At 41.7% G+C, this 19,640-nt stretch overlaps 1 long non-coding RNA gene across 1 annotated transcript in view; it reads left to right on the forward strand.

Moving 5' to 3' along the window:
* The first annotated feature begins 8,870 nt into the window (after window positions 1-8,870).
* Window positions 8,871-19,640, forward strand: part of LOC149323611 (uncharacterized) — a 37,632-nt gene continuing 26,862 nt past the window's right edge. The window contains exon 1 of the long non-coding RNA XR_016277298.1: window positions 8,871-8,983. This is a non-coding gene — a long non-coding RNA (uncharacterized LOC149323611). The remainder of the gene's footprint in view (window positions 8,984-19,640) is intronic.

The raw sequence follows: 19,640 nt of genomic DNA on the forward strand, positions 1-19,640 counted from the left end.
GACCGCCACCCACCGCCCCGAGGAGGAGCCCAGGCCGGCCTTCTTCCCTGCCTTGTAGCGCCTCCGAGTCCGAAGCCTCGGTCCCTGGGCTGCGTCAGAGGAGGAGGAGGAGCCCAGGCCTCGACGTTTGGGCCTCCTGTTTGTTTCGGACTACAACTCCCATGATCCCAGTCCCGTTAGACACGCTGCCCGGGGCTTCTGGGAGTTGGAGTCCAGGCCCTCCTCTGAAGGCCCAAAGGGGGTCTTCCCCACAGGGACAAACCCTCACTACTACACTCTCCAGGACCTTATACTCGTTAATTATTATACACATTACGCATTGCACACTTATAGAGCTGCTATTCCACTATTACTGCTCTGGCTGCCTCCTGTTGCATTCTGGGGTTTGTAGTCCAGTGAGGCCTAAGAGCTCTCTGGCTGAGGATTCTAAATGCCCCTCTTTAAACTACAAATCCCAGAATACAACAGAGGGAGGCAGCCGAAGCAGTTATAGTGGAATATATATATATATATATATATATATATATATATATAGAGAGAGAGAGAGAGAGAGAGAGAGAGAGAGAGAGAGAGAGAGAGAGCGCAGTTATAGTGGAATATATATATATATATCTGCTCTGGCTGCCTCCCTCTGTTGCATTATGGGATTTGTAGTTTAAAGAGGGCCATTTAGAAGCCTCCTCAGCCATATATATATATATATATATATAGCACTATAAGAGTGTAGTTCAGCAATCTAGTTGGGGGGAAAAACCATCCAGGAGTAGCCATGTTGGCCATTTAGCAAAATCAATATTTTCATACTGTATGGATTTTTATTACTTGTTGTTAGGGTTGCCATAATGGAGGACCTCCAAACCAGGACAAATGTAGGACAAGGTTTGAAAATGTAGGACATTTTTTTTTTAAATTTCCTGGCTAGGAAATTAAAAAAAAAAGTCCTAGATTTTTAAACCTTGTCCTCGTCCTCCTCCTCGCGGCCTGGGAGGGAGCCTAGGCCTGCTCCCAGGCCGGGAAGGGCGTGGGGAAGCTTGGCATCGCGGCGATCGCCACGGTGCCAGGCTTCCTCCTCCTCCTCCCGGCCTGGGAGGGAGCCTAGGCCGGCTCCCAGGCCGGGAAAGAGGCGGAGGCCGCCCCTCATCGCGGCAATCGCCGCAAGGGGAAGCGGCCTCCTCCTCCTCCCGGCCTGGGAAGAAGCCTCGGCCGGCTCCCAGGCCAGGAAGGAGGCGGGGGCCGCTCCTCATCGCGGTGATCGCCGCGATGAAAGCAGCCTCCGCTTCCTCCCCGGCTTAGGAGGAAGCCTGGGCCTGGCTCCCAGGCCGGGAAGGAGGCGGGGGCCGCCCCTCATCGCAGCGATCGCCGCGGTGGGAAGCGGCCTCCTCCTCCTCCTTGGCCTCGCGGAGGCCTTGAGGACCCCGCGGCCGGAGCTCCGACCGCGGAGCCGCCTCCAAGGCCTCGCTGGGGCCCGGGAGGGAGCGTCTCCGCGGCTGGAGCTCCAACCGCGGAGAGCCTTCCCAGGCCTCAGCAAGGCCTTGGAGGCGCCGCGGGGCCTGAGGTGGCCGCGGTGGGCGGGGCCATCCCGGTTTGGGCGCCAAACCGGACCGGGACCAGGTTGGCACCGCCCAAACCGGGATTGTCCCGCCCCCTGGCGGGATATGGCAACCCTACTTGTTGTAAGCCTCCCCGATCATATTAGAGAGGCGGGATAAAAATAAAAATTATTATTATTATTATTATTATTATTATTATTATTATGTCCAATCAAAAATCCACCAAACAGTGATACCTTTAGTTTTCTGTGGGTTTTTCGGGCTATGTGACCATATTGTGGAAGAGTTCATGCCTGATGTTTCACCAGCATCTGTGGCTGGCATCTTCAGAGAATGCTGGCATGGAAGAGAATGGTGTGTTTGTTTGTATACATACATACATATATACATATATATTACACACATTATGTGACCCGTGGTTAAGAGAAAGTGATTTACATGTTAATCTGTGTATTGGTCTGTTGTTGAATGCCCAGCCTCCGCATAAAATGCTGTTTGAAAACACTGAAATTCTGGAACATGCCAACAACTATCAGGTCAAAATGCACAGGGAAGCCACTGAAATCCACAAAAAGTGTGGAGTTCATCAGACAAGGGAAATTGGAAGTATAATCCAATGGCAATCTGAATGCAATCATGGCGTCTAACGTTATTGAGTGATAGACTACCACATGCAATTTCAGGCAATGGGAAGTCATTCCAAATGCAATCATGGGGTTTCACGTTATTGCATGAGAAGTAATCACATGCAATTTCAGGCAATGGCAAGCTATTTTCGGGCAATGGCAAGTCAGTTCGAATGCAATTCAAATTCATATAAATTCACTGAACTAAGGAATTCACGTAAATGCGTTCTGGCCCCACTTTCTTTTCATTTGAAATTAAGAGAAATTCATCCCGTGTGATAAACTCAACAGGAAAGAAGAAATCCTTAAAGTAAAAGATGTTTGGCTACCTGTCCTGAAAACCACCAAAATGAATAGTTTTTTGTGGGTTTTTCAGGCTATCTGGCCATGTTCTTGAAAAGTTTATTCCTGATATTCCTCCTGCATCTGTGGCTTGCTCTTCAGAGATTGCAGGCGAAATGTCAGGAATAAACTCTTCCAGAACACAGCCACAAAGCCCAAAAGACCCACAAAAACAGGATGCCAGCTGTGAAAGCCTTTGAGTTCACAGCAAAATGTAGACACAGCACATGCAAATGAACACCATGCAGGGTTAGGGGGTTTCCCAGCAGACAATGGATCACTAATGAAATAGACACAATCCTCATCACATATCCTCCCATCCTGAGGCCTTGCCATTCTCCAACAGACCAACACACAGATTAACATGCAAATCACTTTCTCTCAACCAACAGTATATATACCCCACTCTCCTCCATGCCAGCATTTTCTGAATATGCCAGCCACAGATGCTGGTGAAACGTTAGGAATAAACTCTTCTAGAACACGGCCTCATGGGCCAAAACCCCCCACAAAATATTATTATTGTTGTTTGGCGCCAACCCAATTGTGTCCCCCCCCCCACACACACACACACACGTGTTCTGGAAGGATTTGTTCCTGCTGAATATGCCAGCCACAGATGCTGGAGAAACATCGGGAATAAACTCTTCTAGAACATGGTCACATAGCCCAAAAACCCCACAAAAAACTATGGATGCTGGCCGTGAAAGCCTTTGACTTCACAGTGATACCTTTATTGGGCAATCAAAATGCACAATATGCAAGTTGCAAGCTTTTGAAGCTTGATTGGCTTCTTCATCAGGGCAAGGTATTACAAACCAAACAGGAGGGAAAAAATAGAAGTTGTGAGTCATAGGCCTGCATTTTGCTGTTGGTACTTATAGATGGAAAAGTAAATAATAAGATACCTGCACCAAAGGGCTATATTCGATTATCAATATATTATTGTCCATTTGGAATCTTTTCCAAATAGCTTTCCATATGGTGACAACAATACCTCTGCTTGGGACTGCCACTGTGCAATCTCTATCCTGTTCAGTGAAACGTACTTGCAAATGAGTGTGACTGATAGCATATCTTTGAGAGCTCAAATGCGAACTATTTTAAAAACATAGCATGTAGCTAAAGTTTGCTTTTACACACAGGTTATCACATACAACCCCAGTCCAGATGAGAAGTGTTGTGCTTGGATCGTATAGGAGTTTAACCCTTCTGGCTAACTGGATTACACCAAACCAAGCCATCAACTGATGGTAATGCAGATTTCTTCTTTTGAATGTGCATTTGGGAGCAGGCATAAAACTAGTTAAATCTCCCTGGTTCTGATCCAGACTGGAATGACCATATTTATTTGTACAGTGGACTCTTGGAATCTGCTAGGGTTTGGTTCTTCTGGGAGGTGGGGTGGGGCTGTGCATACTAAAATCCATGGATGTTCAAGTCCTATTAAATGCAACGGCACAGTAAAATTGTGTCCCTTTATATAAAAATAGCAAAATCAGAGTTTGCTTTTTGGAATTTAAACACACATACACAGACAGAGTCAAGCTGTGGATGGCTGAGTCCATGGATAAAAATCCATGGATACGGAGGACCAACTAAAAAAGAGAAGTGGTCCTTAAAAGCCTTCTGCTTGTTTCATGTAGCCTGCAGTTTAGCAGCACTAAGAGTTCTCAGCAGGAAAATATTAATTAGTCAGCAGTCTAGATGAGTGATCAGAGAGACCTATAAACAGAACCCTGGATTTAGTCTGTAAATAAAACCTTTGTTCATGAAGTAGCTGTCTTCTTGACGTAATGCTTGAAGAATAAGATAAAGTCTGGAATAAGCAAAGAGGTTTTGCAAAAGCCATTAAATGAAGAGCTGAAAGCATTTGCAATTGAAAACATCTAGAAATGTAAGACTGATTGATGTTGATGACGGAAAATATTTCATATATGAGTCCGATCTATATTTGAGAGGCAATGGCTTAAATCCCAAGGAAGATACTATGGAAGGTTATTTCAAAATATTGCAAGCATTTAAGATACTTTGTTATTTAACAGCAGTACAGCTCAGTTTTGTGCATATTTAACTGAATGTATCAAGTTGCACTGTAGTACAAATCACATCCAAGACCTGCCACAGATCTAGTTCTCAAAGCATTGGTCTAGTTGTTACTCACGGCACTTAGCCTGCTACAGTAGGGTTAATAAATCTTTTAGAAGGGTGTGAGGGCAGCTTCAGCTAGGGATTACCTGGAGTATAATGTATTCAGATACATGAGACAGCATTGCCAGTTTGGAGATGCCACTGAAACACCGAGCTTCTATTCTTTGTGAAGTCAAAGGCCTTCATGGCCAGCATCCATAGTTTTCAGTGGGTCTTCAGAGAAGATGCCAGCCACAGCTGCTATTTAAACATCAGGAACAAACTCTTCTAGAACATGTCCTCATAGCTTGAAAAAACCACTAAAACTTTATTATTTTCTAAGAAATATATCAACTTTTGAAGAGATGTCAAACTCCTTTAAAAAAAAAATAAGACAAAAGGTCTTAGTGTGGTACAAGGGTACTATGATTCAATTCAGAGCCCGGATTTGTGATTCAGATTGGGCCCTCATCTGATTTAGCACAATTTGGACCCAAGCTGACCCAGTTTGGACCACAAAACTAAATGAAAATTTGGAAAGTCAGTTGGGATTGACCTGTGCTTTTGACTTTTGACATATCAAAACAGATGTAACTTTTCGGTGGTTGTTTTTTTTTTTAACACAAATGTATGAAATCTGGAAAAATTGTAACTCCTTCAGAGAAGCTCATTCTTGCTAAAGATCCAAAGGTGTTTTATTTTAGTAGCCACTGTTCATAAGGTTTTTCAAATGATATATAATTATAGCATGTAAAATTAGTTGGGTATCTGTTCCTCCCAGTTCATGCTACTCTCTCCATTGTAGTGATACAGTATGACCCCCCCATATCCACGGGATTAGGGATCCACAGTTTCACTATCTGAAACATTTTGTTCTTGCTAGGCATTTTCCAGATACTTTAACACAATTATATGGTATGCTTCCAGCGGAAATAGACCGTGGGGGACATATAAATGGACAGAGAGGTGTTATCTCTAGAAATCTCTAGGTCTTCCAGCATGACTCTATAGTCAACTTCCTCTGGAAGTAATTTGTTTCAATATAGTTTTCTATTATCCTTGGTTTTGTGTTTCCACAGTAAGCCTGGGAACGTATCTCCCTGTGGATATGGAAGTTGTACTGTATATGTCTGCTGCTTGTGCCATACAAAATTGTGTGCATAGGTGACAGGGGAGTTTATCGCATGGGAGGAATTTCTCTTAATTTTGAATGAAAAGAAAGTGGGGCTAGAATGCATTCACGTGAATTCGCTAGTTCAGCGAATTTACGTGAATTCGAATTGCGTTCAAACTGACTTCCTATTGCCCGAAAATAGCTTGCCATTGCTCTAAATTGCGTGTGATCACCTCTCACGCAATAACGTGAAACCCCATGATTGTGTTTGGACTGACTTCCCATTGCCTGAAATTGCGTGTGGTACTCTATCATGCAATAACGTTAAACCCCATGATTGCGTTTGGATTGCCATTGGATTATACTTCCAATTTCCCTTGTCTGATAAACTCTGTGGTCACACAATACAGCCAAAGATAAATTAAAGACAAAAAAAATAAAATAAAGCAAAGCACCATGCGCACATGGGCACAAGCCCCCTGCCCCAGTAGTGGAGTCCCCATGCTAGAGTCCCTAAAAGCATGCCCAAGGTTGAGAATTCAAATACGTAGCACAAGGGAGCACAGCCAAAGGATAAACTACGTACTATGCTGGGAGACAGCATAGTAAGCACTAGGTAGGCAGGCCAGCCACCAAACATTTTGGTATCAGCTAAATTTGGATTAAGAAAAGAAACCTGTAGTGTGTATACAGTTCAGTGACCTCAGATTATCTCGCTCACTCCCCACCAAATGCTATGATTGGCGAGTGTTGATGTGATTGTTGTCTTGGACTGAGTGCTAGAGCTGTCACTGGGAAAAACCCAGCTGTTCCTACCCCTCCATCCCCCACCATGGTGTTTTTCTTACATGGCATAGTCAAAGATGCACTGTCTACTCCCTATGTCAGATTAGTTCAATAGTTCCAAATTACTTCCAACCAGGCTAAATCATTCTGGATCCAAACTGGACTAATCCAATCCATTTTGGACCTGATCTCAATTGGTTCCAATCAACCTAATTCTCTATGGAATTGTCTGAAGTGGTTGCACAGCCTTAGAGGGCACATAGGCTGTGACTTTGTAAGTGACTAGCATGCAGTTCATTTGAACAGTTATTTTATCTTCATATGAAATCTAAAAAAGCAGGCATATACTAAGTGTTAATAAAAAACGGTGTCTGAAAATAACAGCCCAACTCAGGCAAAAATAGCAAGAGGGAAAGCCAAAGGGTACGCATCATGCAAACAGAGGTACATAAAGCAATATGGTAGGAATTTGGCCCAAGAGTTGTCAGTCAAAAAGTTAAATAGTCCTCCAGGAAAGGTCTTGTGGTGTTTTCTTTACCCTACTAAAAATTCATCTAGATTAAGGCTGCATACGCACTGCAGAAATAATCCAATTTGACACCGCTTTAATTTTGTTGTTGTTGTGTGCCTTCAAGTCATTTCTGACTTATGGTGACCCTATAATGGGGTTCTCTTGGCAGGTTTCTTCAGAGAGGGTTTGCCATTGCCATCCTCTGAGGTTGAGAGAGTGTTACTTGCCCAAAGTCACCCAGTGGGTTTCCATGGCCGAGCGAGAATTCAAACATTGGTTTCCAGAGTCATAGTCCAATGCTCAAACCACTACACCTCTCTCTCTCTCTTTTTCTGGTGTTGTAGCACCAGAGCTTTCTGTCAGAGAAGATTAAATGTCTCACAAAACTACAGTTCCCCAAACCCCATAGCACTGAGCTATGACAGTTAAAGTGGTGTCAAACTGGATTAGTTCGGCAGTGCAAATGCATCCTAAATCATCTGGAAATATAGTTTTGTTACATAAAATCAGAGCCAAACCATTCAGTTATTAATTCTGTTTAAAAAGGTGTTTAGAGAAAAAGAACAAAGTTTCTTGAGGAGCGGCACACTGCATGCAACTCCCCCTTCCATAATACTGATATAGGAAAAAATGTACAAATTCCCATCAGATGTCCTAGTGTGCCATGATAACACATTTGGAAGCCCAAGTGCACAGTGGCTTTGAGACATCTGTGAATCAATCATCCCTGACAATGATTACTGTATCCAGTCAGGGTCACTTCTCCCAGAGCCATGCCCTGTGGTAGCCCTGGTCCACAAAGGCAGGCTTTGTTTCACTTAGAACAGATTGAAAAGCCACTTGAATGTTTTCTGGTTCTGCTGCATGGAGTACAAAACCTGGGGTTGGCTTTTAGCTGGGGAGAACAAGATGTTCTGTGAGGGCTGATAGCTCAGAGGAAATGAGAAGTTGAGCTTCCAATTCAGGTTAAATCAAATGCACCTGATAATTCAACAGAAACATTGATGTCACCTATCTTCCTTGCCAGAGAAATTGAACTGCCCTTGCTAATAGAGGTAAATCCAGAATATTTTTTCAATGAGACACATATTTGGAGAACTGCTTCAGATATGGAGTTTGGAAAAGATATATGTGTCAGGAAGGAAGAGTAGTGATTATTTGACAGGACATAGTTATTTAATAAAGGGATCAGATCAACAACGCACTGAATTATTTGTTCTCTGGCACTTATTTTTTTAAATATTGTCCTTATTGGCTTTATATAATGATTAGCTATTAATTACAAAGCACACACGACTGTGAAGAGCAAGAATATACTGTATAAGGGATAAAACCAATACAATAAATCATAGTGCTATTTATTAGTTTCGGTGCATAGATTCTGTTTGATAAAGCACATAAAAGAAAGGGATTGGCTCATTTGTTGTCTTTCCAAAATTCCTTATATTGAGGCATGGTGTTTTATAGATACAATCTTCTTTTTAGCTCTTCTCCCTCTGTGCCTTCCTTCCTAATATGTCTTGGATTTAGGTTAACTTGTAAGGTAGGGCTTGTATTTCTAAACTAAAATGAATTCATGGTGAGCCTGCCAATTTTTAAGTGCTCAGTAAAATAAACTGATGAAGAAATATGCAGTCTAAAAGAGATGCCTTCTGGGGTGGAACAGAGATTTTGTAAAGAGTGAGGAAAGTCCAAGAATTAGCAGGATCAAAAGGTTTCTAACTTTTGACTCTGTAATTATTCCTTAGGACCGGAATGGGAAAGTATTGCCCTCCAGATGTTGTTGAAATGCAACTCCCAGCAACCCTAACTAACATAGCCAATGGACTGTGCTTTGACTACATACAAAGTCGCAAGTCTATCCAAAATGCTGATGCAGAGGTGGAAAGGGTGCAACCCCAAAACCACAGCGATAGAGGCTCAGGTAGAATTCTATATTACAGATCTATACATAGAATGTATACCATAGGTCAGGAAAGCAAGTAAAATATTTGAGCGGAACATTTAGTCAGGAATGGTAAGCTGGACAAGATGGGACAAGGTGGATGAATCCTGGCAAAAATACACAGCAGCAAAAGACTTATATGGTGATGCTGTGGGGACTGTCTAAATAAATGATTTTGACATTAGTGTGCAGTGACAATATAGATGCTGTAACAATTTTTGTTCAGGAAGGAATAGATGATGGTGAGTTCCGTTGTACTGTGGTGCTATCTAGCCATACTCCCCTTGTTGATGTGCATCCTGCATTCCACAGTTTGTGGTATAGCTGTCTATATGTATATGCCTCCTTCCAAAGAGAAATAACAGGTTAATTTGGACTCTCTCTCCTACTCACACATGTTCAGACCCTTCACACTGACACTAGATGCACAACTACCATACGGCAAGGCCAAAATACACGATACCTAGATGGATGCAGCTTGTGAGAACAGATTCTACTCCAACAATGCAAAAACAGTGTTAATTTGTCATTTCTAGGAGATGTCTTTGGATGACCAATCCTACAGTTGAATCTCCTCACAACCAGTCCCACAGGTGAAAACCAAAACACTTCTAGGCTTAAGTGATTTGGCTGCCATCCTAAGTTACCAAGGAAATACGTTTTGTTGGACACCATGGGATTTAAGCTCTGAGTAACAGTTCACATGATTGCTTTATTGGCTCAATACCCAACTGTTACACATTTTGGTAAAATGTGTACCTTACTATTTAATATCTGAATGAGAAGATATTTTCAGTTGAATCAAAACATATTTTCAGTTGACTGCCTGGTGAGGAATGATAAGCAAGCCTTGTGAAATGTGGCCTAAGTTGACACTGAGTATTTATAAAGGCACTTAATTGAGACACTTTTTTTTGTACTTTCAGGTGGCCTCAATCTTCTTAGCCATGATAGTTAAAGTAGTGTCAAACTGCATTAATTCCGCACTGTGGCAGCAACCACAGTTTTGGGAGACTTTGGCAGGATACAGGCCACCCAAAAGGGTGGTCTCCCGCCACCCTTGTTTGTTGCGCGAGGGTGCCGCAGCGGACAAACCGCACGGCTCCCTCACGCAACAAAAAGAAGCCGCAAAAAGCGGCTTCTTTCTGTGGCGCCATTATGACACCGCAAGGCACCAATGGCGCACTTGAGGCGTCATGAAGGCGTCAAGACGTGCGGACACTAGGCATCCATCACGTCAAAATGGCGGTACCCATGTGTATAGGGCACCGCCATTTTTACACACTCGTTACGTGCAAGGGGCAAGGTGCATCAGGAAACACTGTCCCTTGTGCGTAACGACGGCGCCCGGTAGGGCCCGTCTATTCAGCGCCTATGAAAGGGCTTTTTCTTTACTCAGTAACAATTCAGTACAATTTTTTTTAAAAACTGAATTGTCCTTAGATTTGTTCACTGCCTCAGGAGTCCTTGTGGGCTGGAAGGCGATCTAGAAATACTTCAAGTAAATAAATCCTGGAGGTAGCTGAATATTGAGCTGGATTGCTATCCAGCATTTATTTCAGAACTGTCACTCAAAGTGGGTCATGACAATATTATTGCAGGTGCACATGAAAGCTGATAAAAAAAGTACAGCTAATAACAGATAACAACCCACAGTAGCAAAACATAACCAAACTTGTTGCAATATTAAAATACCATTGGACTTCAAGCCAATTTAAAGCCACATTGGTAAAAAGTACAGCAGCAATCCTTTAAAAACACTTTCAGTAGGAGTCAGTCATTTACTAAAAACCATCCACTTATTTTTTAAAAAATGTTGTTGACTGCTGAGACACAGGCTTAGCGTTCACATGAACAACAACGTTCACAAAGTTGGGTGCAACCACTGAGAAATCCAAGATATCTGGAGGACCAAAAGTTGAAAAGGACTGTAACTTTTTCCAGCTCTGTGGTTCTATGATTTATTCCCTCCTTCACAATGAAGGTAAATTTGTGGCCAGCAGGATGCATATGTTTGGTTGGGGATTTTTTTTGTGGGGGGGGGGATAGTTAAAAGTCATGATTCTATGTACCCTCAAACTTCAGTTAGCACAAGAAGGGCACAGTGTGATCTCCTCTTCCAAAGTAACTCACATGTCAACCAGAAGGCCTCTTATCTAAATAAGTATGTGGCATTTGCTTGGTACCAGAGCAATGAACAGAATGATTTTTTTCCTCTTAATCATAGCCAACATTTTTGTGAGCAGTATCTAATAGTGCAGAGGGTGATGAGTGAATACATTTACGTTAGCAAGCATTAGTAATGCTGATGGAGAAATCCCCTGGCTTACAAAACCCTTTTTAAATGGGAACATCAGGAATGCTTTTTCAGAGCGGAGAATTACGAGAGACATCCAGTAAATTAGATTACTCATTGTTGTAGGTTTGAGAAAATGGTTAAAGCTTTGGGAGGATCGGCAGGATGAGTGTTAAGGATTTGTCAGCATTAGAGCCAAACTGTCATAGGTCGTTATCACATGGGGCAAAATCGGAAGTTTAAAGTGGGTCAATGCACAGTCATCCAGGGTTCAGGGACCAATTTGCAGCTGCTTTTCACATGATGCTGCAGCCAATCAGAAGAGAATCCAGGGTGAATGTGAGGTCAGTCTGGAAATAAGTAAATTTGCAAAGCTACCGGATTTATGAGTCCCTTTTCCTTACGAATTGGCTGCTCTCACGTAATGGCTGCTGTGTGAAAATACAAGGCTCCAGATGCGTCCACTTTCCTGATTTCACAAACTGCCTTGCTGTCCCTGGGAGAGACTTCTTAAAGGGATACACACAGACATCCCTCCTCACCCTGTTCTCTGCTCCTCTAATGGAGCCTCTCATGAAGGGCAGGCAGAGCTGGTGGGAGAAGAAGGCAGAGGGAGGGTGTCTTGGAGGGACACGGTTTATGGACCCACTCTCTCTGACAGAGATGATAGATAGATAGACAGACAGACAGACAGACAGACAGACAGACAGACAGACAGATAGATAGATAGATAGATAGATAGATGACAGAGAGAGAGATGACAGAGATAGATAGGTAAGTGGATAGATAGATAGATGGCAGAGATAGATAGGAAGGAAGGAAGGAAGGAAGGAAGGAAGGAAGGAAGGAAGGAAGGTGACACACACACACAGAGAGAGAGAGAGAGAGAGAGAGAGAGAGAGAGAGAGAGAGAGAGATGGATGACAGACAGATAGACAGACAGACATGGATGGATGGATGATAGACAGGGACCCTGCTTGGTCATAAAAGCCACTGGGTGACCGTGAGAAAGTCACATTCTCTCAGCCTCAGAGGAAATAGGACTCATATGACTCTTGTGTGTAGGTGTGTGTCTTTGTGGTTTTACGGAGTTTGTCTGCCTTCCTCTGACACAGCTTTTGGGGCAAAGAGGCTTCCCTCCCTGGTTTCCCCTCACTCCCTGTGGCATTTGGGGGAGGGCACTTCCAGAAGTGACAGTTTTGAGCATACTCAGAAAAGATATTTCTAAGAAGGCAATGGGGATTTGTCCTCACCCATCTGATAGCCAAATTCAAATCTAACCCTCAGTAATGTACCTTTAACCCCTTGTTGTGCTCTTGTGTGTGATAACCATTAGCAAGTGGGCTTGCTTTTCTGGAATGACTGCACTTTAACCATTTTTGGGATGACAGCACATAGGTCACCGTGTGATAACTTCCTTAGTCTCAGAAAATTCTGTGATAGTTTATATTAATTAAAACATTATTTGTGATTGTGTTTATATTTAATATCTGTGATTTAATTTTTTTTAAAAGATTGGGAATTGTTCATTACATATTTGCAGTCTTATTGTGGATACCTTACCATTTTGTAAGGTAAAGAGAGTTGTTATTGGTAAAGGTATAAATATTTTTTCATATACAAGGAAGTAGAGAAGTAGCGGTATATATCGGTCAGTGGAGGTGGGGGTCAGTAGTGAATGTTTACTTTTGTTTAGTAGTTTAATTCATTTTGTTAGTGTTTGTTATTTGTTTGTGTGTTGGTGTTCGCTGTGTTTTTAAAATGTTTGTGGCTGTGTTTAATGTTTAATAAAAATGTTTATATGATTTAAAATGATATTTAAAATGAAAGAAAATAAAGTTGGAAATGAATTGAAGACATAGAACAGCAACAAAGATGAGACACATTTCTGCTTCTCATGGATGCATCCACATCGCCAAAAGAATCCAGTCTGATGCCACTTTAACTGCAATGGCTCAGTGCTATACAATTCTGAGGTTTGTAGTTTGTTGTAGCACCAGAGCTCTCTGACAAAGATGACTAATATCTCACAAAACTCCAAATTTCAGATTTCCATTGCACTGAGCCATGGCAGTTAAACCAGTCTCAAACTGGATTATTTCTGTAGTGCAGATGCAACCTCAGTGTCCTTAATTCCCCCCCCCCCCCCAGCAGCCACCGTGGAAAAGATAGTGTGTTATCTGGACTGGGACCGCAGTGCAAGGGATAGGGTTAGCACCTTTTTTTGTCATGCCATTATTCCACTTGCTAAAACCACCCCAGCTGCTACTTGCCCTGACAGAAACATGTATGTGTGCAAGTGTATTTTATCTTTTGGGAGGATGTTCCCTAGCAGTTTATGTGGAGACATTCGTTAGGCTATGGTGCTGGGTGAACAGGCTAAACGTTGTCCGATTGTCCTGTGCCAGACTAAGACATTTTCCTGCTTCTGGCCGCGCAGCCAATTCCATCACATACCCTTCAAGATATATAGTACCCAAAGCTGGCCAACTTATTTTATCACATGAGGTAGGAAATCTTACAAGTCTCTCCCTCTCTCTCTCCCTCAAATGCTTGCAGTGTGTGTGTGTGTGTGTGTGTGTGTGTGTGTGTATACTATTTACTGACCTTCCATGGGACAGAACATTTCCTGCCTAAGCTAAGCTTTTCATTCTTCCTAATGGTAGGATTAACCATTCTGGTACAAGGCCTTTAGCCTTGTTTGCCAAAAGAGTGCTGGTGTTTCATAGAACTACAAATCCCAGGATTTTGTTGGATGAAGCCAAGGCAGTTAAAGTGGTGTCAGACTGCATTATTTCTACAGTGCAGATGTACCGAGTCCTTGTGGCTTCTGGAGGGTGGTGGAGATAAGAGATGGAAATGCATCCAGGCCAGAATTTCAAGAGAGTAACTTGCGTGGACAATAGTAGTGGGCTTAAGGTGGAAATAATGCTTTTGTTGTTATCGTGTGCCTTCAAGTAGTTTCCCATTTATGGTGACCCTATAATGGTGTTTTCTTGGCAAGATTTGTTCAGAGGAGGCTTGCCATTGCCTTCCCTGAGGCTGAGTGCATGCAACTTGGCCAAGGTCACTCAGTGGATTTCATGGCCAAGCTAGGAATCAAACTCTGATCTCCAGAGTTGTAGTCCAGCACTCACACTACTATGCCACACTCGCACTGAGCAACTCTCTTTCTCTACCGTTAACCCTGAGGCTAACTTTATACAGAAAAAAGTCCTTAGGGGGAATAAACCACCACAGAGCTTTCTATAATATGTAGCTCCACTTTTAAAGTGAGCCGCAATGTCTAAACTTTCCCAGAAGCAATGCAGTCTATTTTCTTGACTTATTTACCTACAAAGGACAATGTCATCAGTACTTTGGTACGGTTAAGCCACTTTACTGCTTTGGGCTTCTGGATTTCAGTAATAAAGGTTTTGAGTTACAGCTAGCAAGTCTGGTCTGTATGAAGAGTAACCAAAACAGGCACATGTTGAAGTACAGCTGTTACAATTTTGCTGCCTTCTCCAGTCGCCAAATGGTGCTTCTTTTTTCTGGCATGGTATGCAGACTAGACTGATGTGCATTTTAACAATATGTCTGTCCACCTGGTGCTTTTAACACTTTCAACACTCTCAAACTAAATGACTGCAACGATATTTTTTTGTAATATAGCACACTGAAACTACAAAGAGTCAAGGTGTTGCCCAGCTTTTTCTTCCTGCTTTTCATACTACAGTATTTCCTATTAAACGGACAACTCACAATTTAAATGAGCAAAGGTAATCCTGCTCAGTGATGTCTACCTGTTCTGGCATGAACTAAACACTCAACCTGATGTCAGCGGTGGCTGATATCTTCTTATCAATGGGCTGGATATCAGTCTAAACTTTAAAGGTGCTGAACCCTGTTCCGAATCATAGAAAGAGTTGGAAGGAGCCTCAGGGATGTCTAGTCCAACCCACTGCCATGGAGGAATACACAGCTAAAGCACTCCTGAAAGATGCTCATTCAACCTTGGCTTAAAGACCTCTAACAATAGAGAGTCCATTACCCTCTAAGGCAATCTATTTCACTGTTGAATGGATCTTACAATTAAAAAGTTCTTAATGTTTAAGTGGAATCTCTTTTCTTTTTTGAATCCACTGGTTTGTGCTTTAGTTCCTGGAGCAGCAGAAAAAAAGCTTTCTTCACCTTCTACATGACATCCCTTAGATACTTATAAAATACCTTTTCCCTCAAAATTTAACACATAAATAATTGGACATACATAAACATTGACATAAACCAACATGTAAACATACAAACAACAATCCCTGTTCCCCCTCCCTTATAAAAGACTTCCTGCTCATTCTCTATCTGGTTTCTTAAATGATAATATTCTTTTCCCCTTTAAGTCTTTTAAATTCATCTTCTAAAGTAAATATTCAGCATATTAATATTATTCCATGTTCCTCCCATTAACACAACTAATTAACACATTAATGCAACTAACACATTAACACAACTAATTTCAATTACTTATCAAACCCAATCATGTTAATATCTCCCTTTAATTGCTTAACATATTCTATACTGTAAATGGTTTCCATTTTTATATAAATATGTCAATTTGCCAGTTTACCAGTGTAGTCAGTTTATCTAACTGAGCCATTTCCATAACATTTTCAAGTCAATCCATACATGTTGGAATTTCATTTGTTTTCCACTTTCTCGCAAGAACCAACTTTGCTGCTGTTACCATATAACTTATCAGATTCCTATACTTGCATTCTTTACTATATCCAAATTTGTCAAATTTAACAAATATAATTCTGGTCATTCCTTCAGATATTTAGAGATGGCTATCTTGTCATAGGTTCAGTACTTTGGATAACTTTTATATAGGGCCCGTACAGACAGGCCAAAATAAAGCTGCTTCGGTTCACTTTGGAAGTATGCTGTTTAAATGACATGCATTTTAAGAGACCAGAAGCTGCCCCAAAGCTGTGCTTGGCCTGTCTGTATGGGGCCATAGTTCCCACTAAAATCCAAAGTGGATTCATGCCCTCCTCCTCCCCTCTCTTAAAAAAAATTCCGGACAACAGGAGCCACAAGCTACTGCAGCATAAAGAAGAATAAAGTTAATGAGGTGGGCACAGGTTTTTGGAAGGACAACACTGTGACATGGTTTGGTCTCCCTCATTTCTCACAAACAACTAATGAAGATTACTGAAGAGGTAGTAACCAGATAGCACATTCTGCAGTGATCCAAGGAAACAATAATGCTGCTCACAAAGAAGCAGAGAAGAAAGTGCTGCTGCTGGGGGGGGGGGGACTTTGCCTTTTATAATGCTGTTGTTCACAGCCCTATTGTGGATGGATTTGTACAGAGCTAAAGTGATAAATACATCATGACTGCAAGAAGCTGCAGATTGTAAATGAGAAAGGGAGTTTAAAGAGACAAGAAAATGGTATGAGGGACAAACACAGCTGCAGGAAGATCCTACCTAAAGTTACTCAGAAACAGCTTTTATTGTAACCAATAGGATTTATTTCCCAGCAATAGGATTACGTTCAGCATACAGCAGCATCAGAAGATGGGCCTTCTAAGCTGCGTGAATCATCCAAGCAGTACTTACTTAGGGGTCAATCAGAGAGTTACTGGGCTGTCATCAAAACATTCAGCTCTGACAACAGAGGAACAGAAGATACAATGATCTGCTACAAACAACTTTGCCAAATGTCTGAAATACACTTGCAACCCCTCTAGTATTTTCTTATGCTCCATAATCAAACTACTGATGCATTTCAGATTGAGAAGATTAGGTGCAGCTGCATGGAATCCAAGGCAAAACACATTTAAACACAATCTGGGCAGTTATAAACATAATGTAAGAACATAAAAACCCTTTCTGATTTGAATGGATTAATCCATTAACTATCCTCACTTATGCTGAAGTGGTCTCATTTCAGGTATGTGACAAAAGAATACTCAGCAGCATAGATAAACAAGAGTTGTAAGTCTGAATTTTTTCATCAATCTGCATTCATTCATTCATTAAAAATACCATTATTAATAGATAGATAGATAGATAGATAGATAGATAGATAGATAGAGATATGGCAGTACTATGTCAGGAGGTTCTGCCAAACAACTGCTCTGATTATCTCAGAGAAGGGGGTTTGTATAAGAGTACAGTAGGCCCTTGGTATCTGCTGGGATTTGGTTCCAGGACCCTTTATGGATACCAAAATCCATGGATGCTCACGTCTAATTAAATACAATGACATAGTAAAATGGTGTTCCTTATATAAAATGGCAAAATCAAGATTTGCTGTTTGGAATTTATATAGTTTTAAAATATTTTCAAGACGTGGATAGTTGAATCCATGGATAAATAAAAATCTGTGGCTACAGAGGGCCAACTGTACATGCTTGTCTTTCATTAGCATCACTCTTTGGGCCATTCATCCTCACTGCATGAGGACACAGGTAGTCTCAGATGTCTAAACCAATGTGGGGAGTGGAATAAAAAGGTGGCGCCAGATCAGATGCATTTTTGCTGTTAAAAGCTCTTGTGGGAGGGATACTTGGTGGAAAAAATGACAAATTGCTCAGTTTATGAGGCTGGAAATTAGGTAGCACTGTCCAGCAGAAGGACGGACATTTTGCTGCGGCTGAAACTTCAGGGGCAGTGACATTATGTTAAATTCCTCCTTATTCAAACATGGTACTGGGTGTTTGGGACACTTAGCAAGTATGGCAGCTGGTACTGGAAATCATCACTAAAGGCTGTTTCCGCTGATGATCTTTATTAAAGCAAAATGCATACTTATTAGAGGGTTTCTTCTACCTCCATCATGAAGAATAAACAAGGAATGTGTGAAATGCTGCACACTGCAGAATTAATGCAGTTTGATGTTGCTTTAACTGCCATGGCTCCATCCCACAGAACTCTGGGATTTGTAGCTCTAACAAAGGCTATATATCTCATAAAACTACAAGTTCCAGAATCCATAGTATTGAGCCATGCCAGTTAAAGTGGTGTCAAACTGCATGAATTGTGCAATGCACATGCAACTGTGGGAGTGAAGTCAAGCCTAAAACTCATCAGACTGGAATTCAAGGAAGAAACAAAACAAACAGAAAAAGGAGATACTCCAGGAAAACTATTGCTATCTCTGTTGCCCTCTGGTGGCACAAATTCATCTGGGCATGGATGAGTGCACCTTTCTTCACTTCCTAGTACCAGCAGTGTGTATTCTCACCAACACAAGTGAATTCTTAATATCTGAACAGAGCACTATAATTCTTAAAATCCAGAACCAATGTGTAATCCAGTGACAAATTTGCTGTTTAAATAACAAGCCAATGTTTGGACTTCCTTATTCTTAATGGATTTTAGCAATCCTGAAAAAGAATGCTGAAGGGATTACCAAGTGAAACTGGATTCTCTGTGAGCATCGATTAAGCTACAAACTGGATAACGTGATTGGGTTCCTTGAATGTTGCCTGACTGCCATGTAAATGTGTCCAGTATTTAGGATATTTTTTGTAAGCCTGGTTTCCAATGTGCCTGCCACACAAAACAGGCTCAGAGCAGGGAAATGTTACTTTTTTGGACTACAACTCCCAGACTTCTACACCCAACATGAACAGCAGCATGGGTTTTGTTGTTCACTCTTATCCTCCCCAGAGAGATTTTGACTGGCACCAAGACTGCTTCCTTCCAGAAGGCAAGTTACGTTGTTTTTACTCTCCCGAGTATTTGATGGCAGACCAGTTTTACTGCTTTTATTACTCTGATCTCTTCTGTCACAACTGTTGTTCACCAACCTAAAGGCTATTATGCAGAAAGTTGAGGTAGAATTTAAAAACAAATAACAGTTCACCAGCATTAATGGTGCTGGTTTAGCAAAACAAAAAAGAGCTATCTGAACTACTATTTGGTCTACTAAGAGATGACCCAAGTCTAGATTTAGCTTTTCAGAAACTGTGTTAAACCTCAGGGATGTAAAATAAAGAAAACGCCTGTTTATAATAGGATAATGGCCATTCCTTCCATTCTAGCATCTGTGGACAGATGCTAGAAGCTATATTATGTGTGGCAGTAATGCAAATGTCTGCCTCCAATAATGTATATTTCAGTGTAATCACATACTCCAATGTTAATAAATGATCAACATAACTAATGCATGTGACGTCTTTGCTAACTTGATGCAATAAAGACTGGATGCAAGAACTACAAACAGGCAGCATTCTGTATGGCTCAATATAATGTTGCAGTTCTGTGGGCAGAATTAGATTACAGTTCACTATTCCCTACTCCTTGGAGTTAACACTACACCCCATCAGCCATTCCATTCCATTCCTGGTGG

The sequence above is a fragment of the Sceloporus occidentalis genome, unplaced genomic scaffold (assembly GCF_023333645.1).
Source record: "Sceloporus occidentalis isolate IW3139 unplaced genomic scaffold, rSceOcc1.0.p SCAF_1, whole genome shotgun sequence".
Classification (NCBI taxonomy): domain Eukaryota; kingdom Metazoa; phylum Chordata; class Lepidosauria; order Squamata; family Phrynosomatidae; genus Sceloporus; species Sceloporus occidentalis.